We start from the raw sequence: 12,603 nt of genomic DNA on the forward strand, positions 1-12,603 counted from the left end.
TGACGGAATTCTGCCGAGAATCCTGACGGGTTTTGCCGAAAATCCAGACGGGATTCTGCCGATAATTCTGGCGGTATTTTGATGAGAATCCTGACAAGATTCTGCCGAGAGTCCTGACAAGATTCTGCCGAGAATCTTGATAAGATTTTGCCGAAAATCCTGACGGGATTCTGTCGAGAATCCTGATGGGATTCTGCCAAGAATTCTGCCGAGAATCCTGACGGTAATTCTCTGAGAATCCTGACAAGATTCTGCGGAGAATACGGAGATCTGCCGACGGAGATCTGCCGAGAATCCCGACGGGATTCTGCTGAGGATCCTGACTGGATTCTGCGGAGAATTTTGACGGGATTCTGTAGAGAATCCTGACGTAATTCTGCCGACAATCTTGACGAGATTTTTCCAAGAATCCTGACGAGAATTTGCCGAAAATCCTGAAGGAATTTTACCGAGAATCCAGACGTTCTTACGGGATTCTTCCAAAGATCCTGACGGGATGCTGCCGAGAATCCTGACGAGATTCTGTCGAAAACACCGCCTAGATTCTGGTGAGAATCCTAACGGGATTCTTCCGAGAATTCTTACGGGATTATGCCGATAGACCTGACGGGATTCTGCCGAGAATTCTGAAGAGATTTTGCCGAGAATCATGACGTGATTCTGCCGATAATCTTGACGAGATTTTGCCAAGAATCCTGACGAGAATCTGCCGAAAATCCTAAAGGAATTCTACCGAGAATCCAGACGTTATTCTGCCGAAAATCCTTACACTATTCCCCTCTTAATTCTGACGGTATTCTGCCGAGAATCCTGACGGAAATCTGCCGATGATCCTGACGGAATTCTACCGATAATTCTGACGGGATTCTGCAGATAATACTGACGGTAATTTGGCCAAAAATCCGGATGGTATTCTGCAGAGAATCTTGACAGGATTCTGCCTAGAATCCTGACGGATTTTTCCGAGAATGTTGCCGACAATCTTGACGGGATTCTAATGAGGATCCTTAGGGGATTCTGCCGACACAGATAGAAAAATTCACTGAAATTTAAACTAAAAATCATGCACATAAATGGAACGTCATTATTAGCGAAATTCTACGCGTGATATAGCCTAAATGTACATATACAATATTTAACGTGAATCATCAATATTGCTTGCAAGTTGTACGCAAACTTGTTAGGAAGAGAACCGTTTCAGCATAGAATGGCGCATCTCAAGTTTTACGCGCTGTTTATTTTTCACAATTTTTTTTCCGTGGATAGTCCGAAAAACGTATCTGTTAAAGTTACAATCAAGTGGTGGAACTAAGGTGAAACTGTCCAGAATCCAAAAAAATAAATCTCAACAAAGAAGCAACGAACAACTGCGTCGCAGCAAGCGTGAAATGCATAGCAAGCACGTTGTTGTTGCTGCAGAAAATTGATTTCCAATGTGGACGGCGTGGGTAGCGCTCCGAGTTTCTCCTCCACAATGGCGTCTGCTGCAGTTTAGCGATAAACCATCGTGTGGTCGGCCACCACCAGTAGAACTCAAGTAAACTTGTAGATGATGATTTACCGCTAAACTGGAGCAGACGTCATCGTTGAGATGAAGTTCGGCGCGCTACCGCCGTCAACGGCGCAAATAAGTTTTCTGTAGGAAGCATGACGACTACCACCACCAATGCCGATGCTGAGAAGGCTCTTCGATGTCGAAGCTGGGATCGCTCTTGGCGGGATCTCGAACAAAATGGTTGCTGGTTATGGTTTGTTTTTTGGAAGATATCAAACCGAAAGGTCATTGATCCCTAAAGGCTCGCGTACGCGGAGAAGCAGTTTTCTTGTCTCCTATAAAGTAAGCCCATTAGCCCCGCCCCTTTGGTAATCGTTATGGATACGAATATTATGTGCATCTTTACCGGTTAACGCAGGGGCGGGATCAATGGGCTTGTCTTCTTGGACACCTGAAAGCTGCTTTCCTGCGCCCGCGAGCCATTTTGTTCGAGATTCTGCGGAAAGCGTGGCTGCTGCAGAAGTTTTAGTTTCGCCGTTAACGTGGGTAGCGTCCTTGCGCCTCAACGTGGGTGTCTGTTGCGATTTGCCTGCAAATCATCGTGTGGTTGTCATCAGCAGCACTCAAATGATTTTTTTTTAAATTTTGGTAAATCATCGAGTGGCCATTGTTGACAGCAAGAGAAATATTCTACTTTTGCTGCTGATAGCGGTTGTAAAAGCGTATCAAAATTCGTAAATAGGATCTTGTCAGGACCACCATAATGAACGGCAGAGCCAATCAATACAGGGTCCGTTCTGCTATTACGTTTAAAGTTCATTGTATGGGGCTAAGAAGTCCTACGTCACCTTTGCGTACAACACGATTTGGCTGCAAATTTAAAAGAATTTCTCATGAATTTATAAACCGAATAAGACATCTGACTTACTTTACCTATTTCTTTTTGTTTCTTTTCATTGGGTTAAAATGGTTTCTTCGACAACGTACCATAGACCATCATCGATATAGCTGCACGAAAAATTATCAGTTACCCTGAAAGTTATTCTTCCGTATGCGCTTACATTCAGCTGTTTGATTGTACCAATACCATTGCGAGTAGCTTAATCTCTTACTTAACATTATTGCCGAAGACAAATCACAGAATACAGTGGAGCTTAAAAACCCAAACACACTCTCACAGTTCAATAAAACTGTCATTCAACGCACAACTCTAGCTCAAGGCTCCATCTGTCATTATTACTGTTAACACTACCCAGCACACACGGTTTCCCTTTCATTTGAACTACAGTTGGGTTCGTTCGCTGCCTCTTAACCGTTCATCCGTCCACCGCCGCCCAACTCCCCCGGACAATTGAAGCGACGAACCTGTTTTCAACTCGATTCGATTATGATGACGGTGGTATTTTCTATTTTAACCTTCTCCTCTTTTTCTCTTTCTCGATTTGCCCCCCGTTCGGGTTTTCTTTTGTCCACAGTCACCACCACCCATCGCCGTCGTCGACAGCCGTCATCGTCGCTGGGTTGCAACGACTTCGGTTCGCGGGTTTACACCGAAGACGCGAGGATCCGATAAATTGCAAAATCATCCGTTAATCACCGCCACCAACCATCAAGTGGTATACTGCACGGGGAGACCAAAACGGATGAATGGATGGTTAGTGGGCTTTGAAATTTGATCCGAACACGAAGAAGCAATCTCATCGGCGAGCTCCAGACACAACAGCGCGCGGTGTTGGAACGGACGTGGCCGAGGCGAAGAGCGAGAAGTGAACAAGACGCAAGCGAAAACGAAAGTGAAAAGCAAATAACACCGTTTGTTTCGCTCGATCACCGACCGCTTGCTGCGTCCGCAGTGAATAATAGTGCTTGCTTGCTTGCTTGCTGCTGTTGTTGCTGTTGTTGTTGCCTATTTCGGGGTGAAACGCGTCGCGAGTGAGTAATCGAAAAATAAAAGTGAATCTTATCGTCGTCGTTGAGTAGGTTGAGGAATCCGGACGGTCGTTCGCGCTGCCAGTTCAGGTGTGAGTGGCCCATACAGAGCTTAGCCAGTTTGTAGAGCCGGAAGCGACTCTGTCGTTTGCGAAAATATCTGAAGAAAAGGGAAAAAAAAGTATTCGCCTTAATTGAATCCAGTGAAGAAGACCGTGTGAAAATTTCCGACTTGCACGTGTCAGTGGCAGGGAAAATTTGGATTGTCGTGGATCGTTAACCCTTGCGGTTTTTTGGAGGAAACAATCACGAATCAGATTTAAACCATTTGACAGGCGAAGGAGGTAAACCATACGACGACGGGTCGGATCTCGTCGGTTTTCCGCATCGTTATCTTCGGGCGTATTTACTGAGGTGAGTGGTGGAGTGGGCTCTTGACTTGATTAAATGTTCATCTGTTACATAACATGAAACCGCAGGTGCGATACGTGCTCGTGGCAGCAATTCATGAGATGGAAAATTATTTGATTGATAGGATAATTTGGTTTCTGTGGTGATGTGATGCAGCGATGTGTGGTTCCAATCGGGTGGTTTGTGTGGCGCATGAATTTGCCAATTTGGTATTTATTTAATACTGCTATATTCTTACTTGAAGCGATCATAAAATGTCCGTTTCGCGGGATGCTGCACTTTTTTATTAAATTTTGCAAAGTTATAAGAATCGACAAATATTCACAAATGCTTTTGTATATTTTGGGGTTATTCAAACAGACTCCCAGCAGTTCGCGGAATGTTTGCTGGTCACCTTATTCTTAATTTATGTATTTTTTTTTAAATAAAATAATGAATGTACATAGAACGACATTCATCAACACAACAATCGAGACATCTGGGTAACCGTTGGTGACAAGCAGACGAGCTACAGTCTGTGAAAGTTACCAAGGGAATGAGAAATCGTTCCGTGTCCGACTGGTGTGAAGCTATGCACTACATTTGGGAAATATTTGGCTTCGCAGTCTTGGAGGGAATCGAAAACTATGTTTTTAATCTTTTCCCGACGTTTCGGTCCATTTAGGGCCTTTTTCAAGGGGTCGATTTGTTAACGTGTTTGACCCCTTGACCCCTTGAAAAAGGCCCTAAATGGACCGAAACGTCGGGAAAAGAATAAAAACATAGTTTTCAATTCCCTCCAAGACTGCGAAGCCAAATATTTCCCAAATAAGCTCAATACTACAGTCGAGCGAAAAAGAAAGCTATGCACTACAGTCAAAAGAGTTTTCTTGCGTAAAGGAACATGCGGGTAATGTTTTTCAGCTTGAAGCAAGACTAGTCGGGAAGGGGTTTCCTCAAAAAAGGGACAACAAAACAGGTATTGTAGGAATAATGAATGATTTATGCTGTTAGTAAACCAAAAGCCACCTATAATAATATTAGGAATCTTCTTACGATGTTGCGATGTTGTTTCCAAGAACCACTGTTTTTTGGATGCTATGGAGGTTATGAGATAGTTCCAGCTCTCCTAAGGATCTCAGAAGAGATTTCGGGACGATTCCGATTGCTGAGATAACAACCGGAATTATACGCACGTCCTTCAGGTGCCACATCTGCTTCAACTCCTCCGCCAAGTCGTGGTACTTCGTTATCTTGTTGGAGAATGTTGTTTGGACATTATGGTCTAGCGGTACAGCAATGTCAATGAGGGTTACCCGCTTCATCCTTTTGTCGGGCCGATTGGCACGAATGAGGACATCCGTTATGATCTTGCAATCACGAAACTATTTTCCAGAACCGGGACAGGCACATATTTGTAGTAGGCGACAAACTGGTTAACCAAGTTGTGCTTTAAATCAAGCTGTTGGTGCACAATCTTGGCTACTTCGTTATGACGACCGAGATAGGCTGAATCAGCTAAGGCTCCACGTTTTCGTGCAATATATAGTGCCGATAGTTCTTCGTCGCAATTACCCGGTCCTGGATGGCTACCATAAATCCTTCTGTTTCTGAGAAGAGTTCACCCTGCAGCCACGTATTCGACGCCGCTTTGTCGATATATTCCAGCTCCAGTTGATGGGGGTGCGTCCCATGCAACTCCTTCTGCTTCCACAATGCGATCATCTCGTCGACAGATTTGATGTCGCAATTTAGCTGATAGTCCTCCTGCGCCAGATGCAGGGCACTGAATCCGTGGTCAGCTTCACACACAGCGCGATGGATTTCGTGGCGATTCTGGCTTTCCACGAAGTATCTTCGCAACTGCTGGATCTGGGAAACACATTGTGTTTGTATATCGGTGACGCCTCTTCCTCCTACTGTACGTGGCAGGGTGACTCTCTCAATGGACGATTTTGGATGGCGCATGCGATGCTTAGTGAACGCCACTCGTACTGCTCGTTCTAACGCCTCCAAGTCAGTCTTGGTCCACTTCACCACCCCGAAACTGTATGTCAACAAGGGCACCGACAAGACAAGCCGACGGCCGACAAGAGGCTCTTCAAAATACCGTTGACACGATGCAAGAACTTTTCCTGCAGCTCTTTCTTGATCGTCGTATGGCGAATTCCTTTCAGTTGCAGGAAACCTAGGAACTTGTACGTTTCGCCTTCAACCATGTTTCGAATCTCCTCCTGTTCGTTGACGTGGAAACTGGCGGCATCCACCAGGTGACCCCGGTGTAGATGTATGGATCGACATTTATCGATACCAAACTCCATCCGGATGTCGTTGCTGAATACCGTTACAAACCGCAGAAATTGGTGCAGCTTCTCCACAGATTTCGCAAACAGCTTCAAGTCGTCCATAAAGAAGGTGTGTGTAATGTTTGTACTCCTTTCTCCACTTTTCAAATGATAGCCATATTTGTGTTGGTTGAGTGCTCTGCTAAGAGGGTTCATGGCAAGGCAAAACCATAGAGGACCAAAGGTATCGCCTTGGAATATGCCCCTCCTGATGCTGAGAGTCCTGGACCGTAACACCTTTTCTCCGTCGGTAATATGTAGGGATGTGCTCCACATCCCCATATCGTGCTGCATTAGCCTGTTGACGTTACCGTCTATCTTATACAACTGCAGTACCTTAAGAAGGTACGAGTGAGGTACTGAGTCGTATGCCTTTTTATAGTCGATATACGCCATGCTCAGGTTTCTTTGCTTGTGGGTGGCCTGCCCAACAACGACTGCATCAATGATGACCTGATCCTTGCAGCCTCGTGTGTCACGTCGACAACCTTTTTGTTCCTCGGTCATCAGGTTGTTGACGTCGCCATGGTTCTGCACCCTCCACGCTATTACCGATGACAGCACTTTGTACAGACTCGAAAGGCACGTTATTGGTCTGTACTTGGCTGGGTTCAAAGTGTTCCGATCCTTCGGCAGAGGATAAGTGACACCCCCAGTGATGAATTCCGTTAGCTGCCCGGGGTTATCTAGTACCGTGTTGAAGCATTCCGCCATCCGCCCGTGGACCGTTGTGAGTTTTTTATACCAGAATTATTTATATTTATATAAACATATAGAATTATTATATTATTTAAAAGTATGCACAAAATCGGGTCCTGGTGCAGCCCAATTCCTGGTATACCGGGTAGCCTCACGTATGTCTTGGGCGGTCACGTTGATAGCGGTCATGTCTCCAATTTCACCACAATATCGCTCTTCTTCTGCCATCCACACCCCATCGCCGTTGTGTATGACGGGGTTCTTCCATAGATTGGACCAAAACTGCGTGGCTTCTCCAATCTCCGGAAGGCCCTAGCCAAAGTCGGCTTTATCGTTTCGGATGTGGTTGTAGAACTCCCTTTCGTTGATGTTGAACATTCGATTTTGCTCCTTCCTCTTCGAACATTCTCCATAACGTCGCAGTCGTTTAGCAAGAGCACTCAACCGCTGTACATGGGTGTCGAGGATCTTAGTTACGTTCGCCTCGATGAGATCACGGAGTTCTGTGGGTTTCACAATTTCAGCAACATTCCGAACTAGCCTGGTTGTTATTATTCCGTTATTATATATAGCCTGATGTTGTTATCTGTTCTGGCAGGAAAAACAAGCAGAACTTGTTAAATAACCGGCATCTTTTAAACAAAAATTACATCAATGTACATTCAACGAATACTTATCTGTCTAATTGAACATGAAAACTAACGCTAATTATTATTATTATTCCTAACACTATCAATTCTTCTTTTGAACGAACCACTATTACATGTTAAATCAAAACGATGGGAAAACTTATCGAGCGTGGCACAAACTTTATAAATAGGATCGCTTTTTCCATAGTTTGTACGTCTAAAAAGCAAGGCAAGAGTGTTGAAAGAGCGGAGGGAACGAGAGGGAGCCAAAAAACTATTTATTTATTTATTATCAGACTAAGGCCGGAGTGGCCTGTGCTGCACATAAAAGACAGCTCCATTCAGCTCGGTTCATGGCTGCACTTCGCCAACCACGCAGTCTGCGGAGGGTCCGCAAATCGTCCTCCACCTGATCGATCCACCTTGCCCGCTGTGCACCTCGCCTTCTTGTTCCCGTCGGATCGTTGTCGAGAACCATTTTCACCGGATTACTGTCCGACATTCTGGCTACGTGCCCGTCCCACCGCAGTCGTCCGATTTTCGCAGTGTGAATAATGGATGGTTCTCCCAACAGCTGATGCAACTCGTGGTTCATTCGCCTCCTCCACGTACCATCCGCCATCTGCACCCCACCATAGATGGTACGCAACACTTTCCTTTCGAAAACTCCCAGTGCGCGTTGGTCCTCCACGAGCATCGTCCAGGTCTCGTGTCCGTAGAGAACTACCGGTCTTATAAGCGTTTTGTAGATTGTCAGTTTGGTACGGCGGCGAACTCTATTCGATCGGAGCGTCTTGCGGAGTCCAAAGTACGTACGATTTCCAGCCACTATACGTCTCCGAATTTCTCTGCTGGTATCGTTATCGGCGGTCACCAGTGAGCCCAAGTACACGAATTCTTCAACCACCTCGATTTCGTCACCACCGATAGAAACTCGTGGTGGGTGGCTCACATTGACCTCTCTTGAGCCTCTTCCTATCATGTACTTCGTCTTCGACGTGTTGATGACTAGTCCAATCCGTTTAGCTTCGCTTTTCAGTCTGATGTAGGCTTCCTCCATCCTCTCAAAGTTACGTGCCATGATATCAATGTCGTCGGCGAAACCAAATAACTGGACGGACTTCGTGAAAATCGTACCACTCGTGTCAATCCCTGCCCTTCGTATTATTCCCTCCAAAGCGATGTTGAATAGCAGACACGAAAGACCATCACCTTGCCGTAACCCTCTACGGGTTTCGAAGGGACTCGAGAATGCCCCTGAAACTCGAACTACGCACATCACCCGATCCATCGTCGCCTTGATCAACCGTATCAGTTTATCCGGAAATCCGTTTTCGTGCATTAGCTGCCATAGCTGGTTCCGATCGATTGTATCATATGCGGCTTTAAAGTCGATAAATAGATGATGTGTGGGCACGTTGTATTCGCGGCATTTCTGCAATACCTGACGTATGGCGATCACCTGGTCTGTGGTAGAGCGTTCACCCATAAATCCCGCCTGGTACTGCCCCACGAACTCTGTCTGTGGTAGAGCGTTCACCCATAAATCCCGCCTGGTACTGCCCCACGAACTCTCTTGCAATTGGTGTTAGTCGACGGCATAAAATTTGGGAGAGTACCTTGTAGGCGGCGTTCAGCAATGTGATTGCGCGGTAGTTGCTACAATCCAGCTTATCGCCCTTTTTGTAGATGGGACACACGACACCTTCCATCCACTCCTGCGGCAGAACCTCATCCTCCCAAACCTTGGTAATCACCCAGTGCAACGCTCTAGCCAGTGCTTCACCACCGTGTTTAAACAGCTCTCCTGGTAGTTGGTCAACTCCAGGGGCTTTGTTGTTTTTCAGCCGGCCGATCTCCTCCTGGATTTCCTGGAGATTCGGAGCCGGAAGTCGCATGTCCTGCGCGCGTGCTCCTAGGTTCATTACCATACCGCCACCGTTGTCTGCCATATCGCCATTCAGGTGCTCTTCGTAGTGCTGCCGCCACCTTTGGATCACCTCACGCGCGTTCGTAAGAAGGTTCCCGTTTATGTCCTTACACATATCGGGCTGTGGCACGTGGCCCTTACGTGAACGGTTCAACTTCTCATAGAACTTTCGTGTGTTATAAGCGCGGTACAGTTGCTCCGTCTCTTCACGGTCTCGATCTTCCTGCTGGCGCTTTTTCCTCCGGAAAATCGAGTTTTGTCTGTTCCGCGCCCGTTTGTACCGTGCCTCGTTCGCCCTCGTGCGGTGTTGCAGCAATCTCGCCCATGCTGCATTCTTCTCCTCAACTAACTGCTCACATTCGCCGTCATACCAGTCGTTTCTCTGATCCGGAGCCACCGTGCCTAGTGCAGCGGTTGCGGTGCTTCCAATGGCGGATCGAATATCTCTCCAGCCATCTTCAAGAGATGCTGCGCCTAGCTGCTCTTCCGTTGGGAGTGCCACTTCCAGCTGCTGCGCGTATTCTTGGGCTAGTCTACCGTCTTGTAGCCGCCCAATATTAAGCCGCGGCGTCCGACTTCGACGCGTGTTGTACACCGTCGAGAGTTTTGAGCGCAGGCATACTGCAACGAGGTAGTGGTCGGATTCAATATTCGCACTGCGGTAAGTGCGTACGTTCGTGATGTCGGAGAAGAATTTACCGTCGATTAGAACGTGGTCGATTTGGTTTTCCGTTTCTTGGTTAGGTGATGTCCATGTGGCCTTGTGGATATTTTTGCGGGGAAAGAAGGTGCTTCGGACTACCATTCCGCGGGAGGCTGCGAAGTTTATGCATCGTTGGCCGTTGTCATTCGATACGGTGTGCAGACTATCCGGTCCGATGACCGGTCTATACATTTCCTCCCTTCCTACCTGAGCGTTCATGTCACCGATGACGATTTTGACGTCCCGCAGTGGGCATCCATCGTATGTCTGCTCCAGCTGCACATAGAACGCTTCTTTCTCGTCGTCGGATCTCCCTTCGTGTGGGCAGTGCACGTTGATGATGCTATAGTTGAAGAAACGCGTTGGCGCATCTTTCCCAGCACTATGAAGCCGGTTCCCAGCCCGTTGGTGGTGCCACAGCTTTGGTAGAAGGTAGCCGCTCGATGCCCGCTTTTCCACACTTTCTGTCCTATCCAGCAGATTTCCTGCAGCGCTACGACATCGAAGTTGCGGGGATGTAATTCATCGTAGATTATCCTGTCGCAACCTGCGAAGCCTAGCGACTTGCAGTTCCATGTTCCAAGCTTCCAATCGTGATCCTTTATTCGTCGCCTTGGTCGTTGCCGATTGTATCGAGTCGTATTATCTTCTATGTCGTTCGTAATAGTTGTTTTTAAAGGCGGCTTATTGGGCCTGCGCAAACCTCCTGTCTCGTCGGAGGGCCGTCGTGTCAGGGCTGTTTAGCGTCCCACCTAACACCAGGACTTGGGCTTGTGCGCTTTGAGCGGCACACGGTCGCTTTGGCGAAGCCTACTTGCGGATACATGCAGCTTTTTATAGAGGTTTAACAGGGCCCACTGTCAAACCCCACCACATCCTAGGCAGGCGCCACAACTCGCAGATGGACTGGGGAGGGATCGTCAAGCCCTTGGACATAGTCCCTGCTGCCCCCTGATTTCATTGCGTTTGGCATTTCGGAATCTCACCTTTACACAGAGCTCTAATCAGTCAGAGGGTTTAGCAGATCCACCAAATTCGTATCCGCTTCTTTCCTAGTTAATCAGCGCTCTGGAGCTTGAAGATTCATTTCGTCGGCTTCGAAAGATTAAGTTACGTTTTTATAATTCACTCCATTGACTCCATCTAAAAGGTGAAACAGATGAGTAATTTAAAAGCACATTACAGTCGTTCCATAATCTTCCGACCATTACTCATAAGTATTAACAAGAACAGTAAGAACTAGAGCTGGTCAATGCAAACTGGTCGATCATTGACCGAGATTACCACTGCCTGAAGTTCAGTAAGGAATCACATTGAAATTTATTCTTGTATATGATCCATGGAGCTTGTTGCAAATAACCAATTCATTCAGTGAAGTCGACCATCCTATTTAAATTCATGAATAACACTCTTGGTCTTGTGTTCTAATCCTGAAGCTTAGTTTGAACAGCCGTGTGTGCAATCTTTGTGGAATTCAGGATTCACTCTCAACCAGTTGGAAACCAGTAAAAGAAGGACCCATTGATTGAAAACGGCTACCCAACATTTGGTTCTTTGAACCGTATTGTTTCCCAATAATCCGGCTCGAAGGCCCATTATATTGAGTTACCGGACCCTCTTCAACATAGAGAGAGATAATTAGAGTGCGCTGCCATAAACGTTATTAATTTCAAGGCTCAAGCAAACCCAGTAGTCTGCACTCTTGACTGCACAATTCATAACACAGCTCAAACATTTATTAAACATTTTATTACATATACATCATTGCTCAAAAAAAAAATAAAACTGGCGGAGTTCAACTGAGACACGATGGTTCACGCGACCCACTATACTGAATATTTTCCCACAAATCTGTTAGTTTACGCCAAAATTGTTTTTAAAAATGATTTTTCGCCAATTTTAATAAATCTTGGAGGACATCCCGAAAAAAATCTTGAGAGATTTAGGCATTTTTTTTTAGGAAATTTCATTTGACATTTCAATGTAAATTCCTTCGTAAAACCCTCAATTCTTCCAGAAATTCTTTAGGAATACTTTTCGAAAATCCACTCAAGTTCTCCTTCGAAGAATCTTCAATAAATCATTTGTAAATTCCTCCAAAAATACTTTCGGGGGCTCCTCCAAGAGTTCCTAATAATTTTCAAAAAAAATCCGTCAGTAATTCTATTGCACATTCTTCCAGAAATACATTCGGAAAGTCCTTGTAAATTTCTCCAGGAGTTTCTATGGGAAATCTTCTGAAAATTCTTCTTAAGACTTTGGAATGTCGAATATTCTTTTACAAAGCTTTGGAAATTCCTTTTGTAATTCGTTCGTATACTTCTAGAGCTTCGTCCTAAAATATTCTAGAAGAAATTCCAAATGAACAACTGGATGAATTTCCGAATAAATGGATTTTTTCCTGTAGCGATTCCCACAAGAAATAATAAAATAATTCCTGGATTAATTCCTGTAGAAATTTCTGAAATTTTACTAGAGGAATT

At 45.7% G+C, this 12,603-nt stretch overlaps 1 protein-coding gene across 1 annotated transcript in view; it reads left to right on the forward strand.

Moving 5' to 3' along the window:
- Positions 1-12,603, forward strand: part of LOC134203947 (uncharacterized) — a 356,366-nt gene that overhangs the window by 29,504 nt on the left and 314,259 nt on the right. The window contains exon 2 of the mRNA XM_062678789.1: positions 2,971-3,838. The gene's annotated coding sequence lies outside the window, so the exon portion shown is untranslated. The remainder of the gene's footprint in view (positions 1-2,970; positions 3,839-12,603) is intronic.

Source organism: Armigeres subalbatus, chromosome 1 (assembly GCF_024139115.2).
Source record: "Armigeres subalbatus isolate Guangzhou_Male chromosome 1, GZ_Asu_2, whole genome shotgun sequence".
In the NCBI taxonomy this organism is placed as follows: domain Eukaryota; kingdom Metazoa; phylum Arthropoda; class Insecta; order Diptera; family Culicidae; genus Armigeres; species Armigeres subalbatus.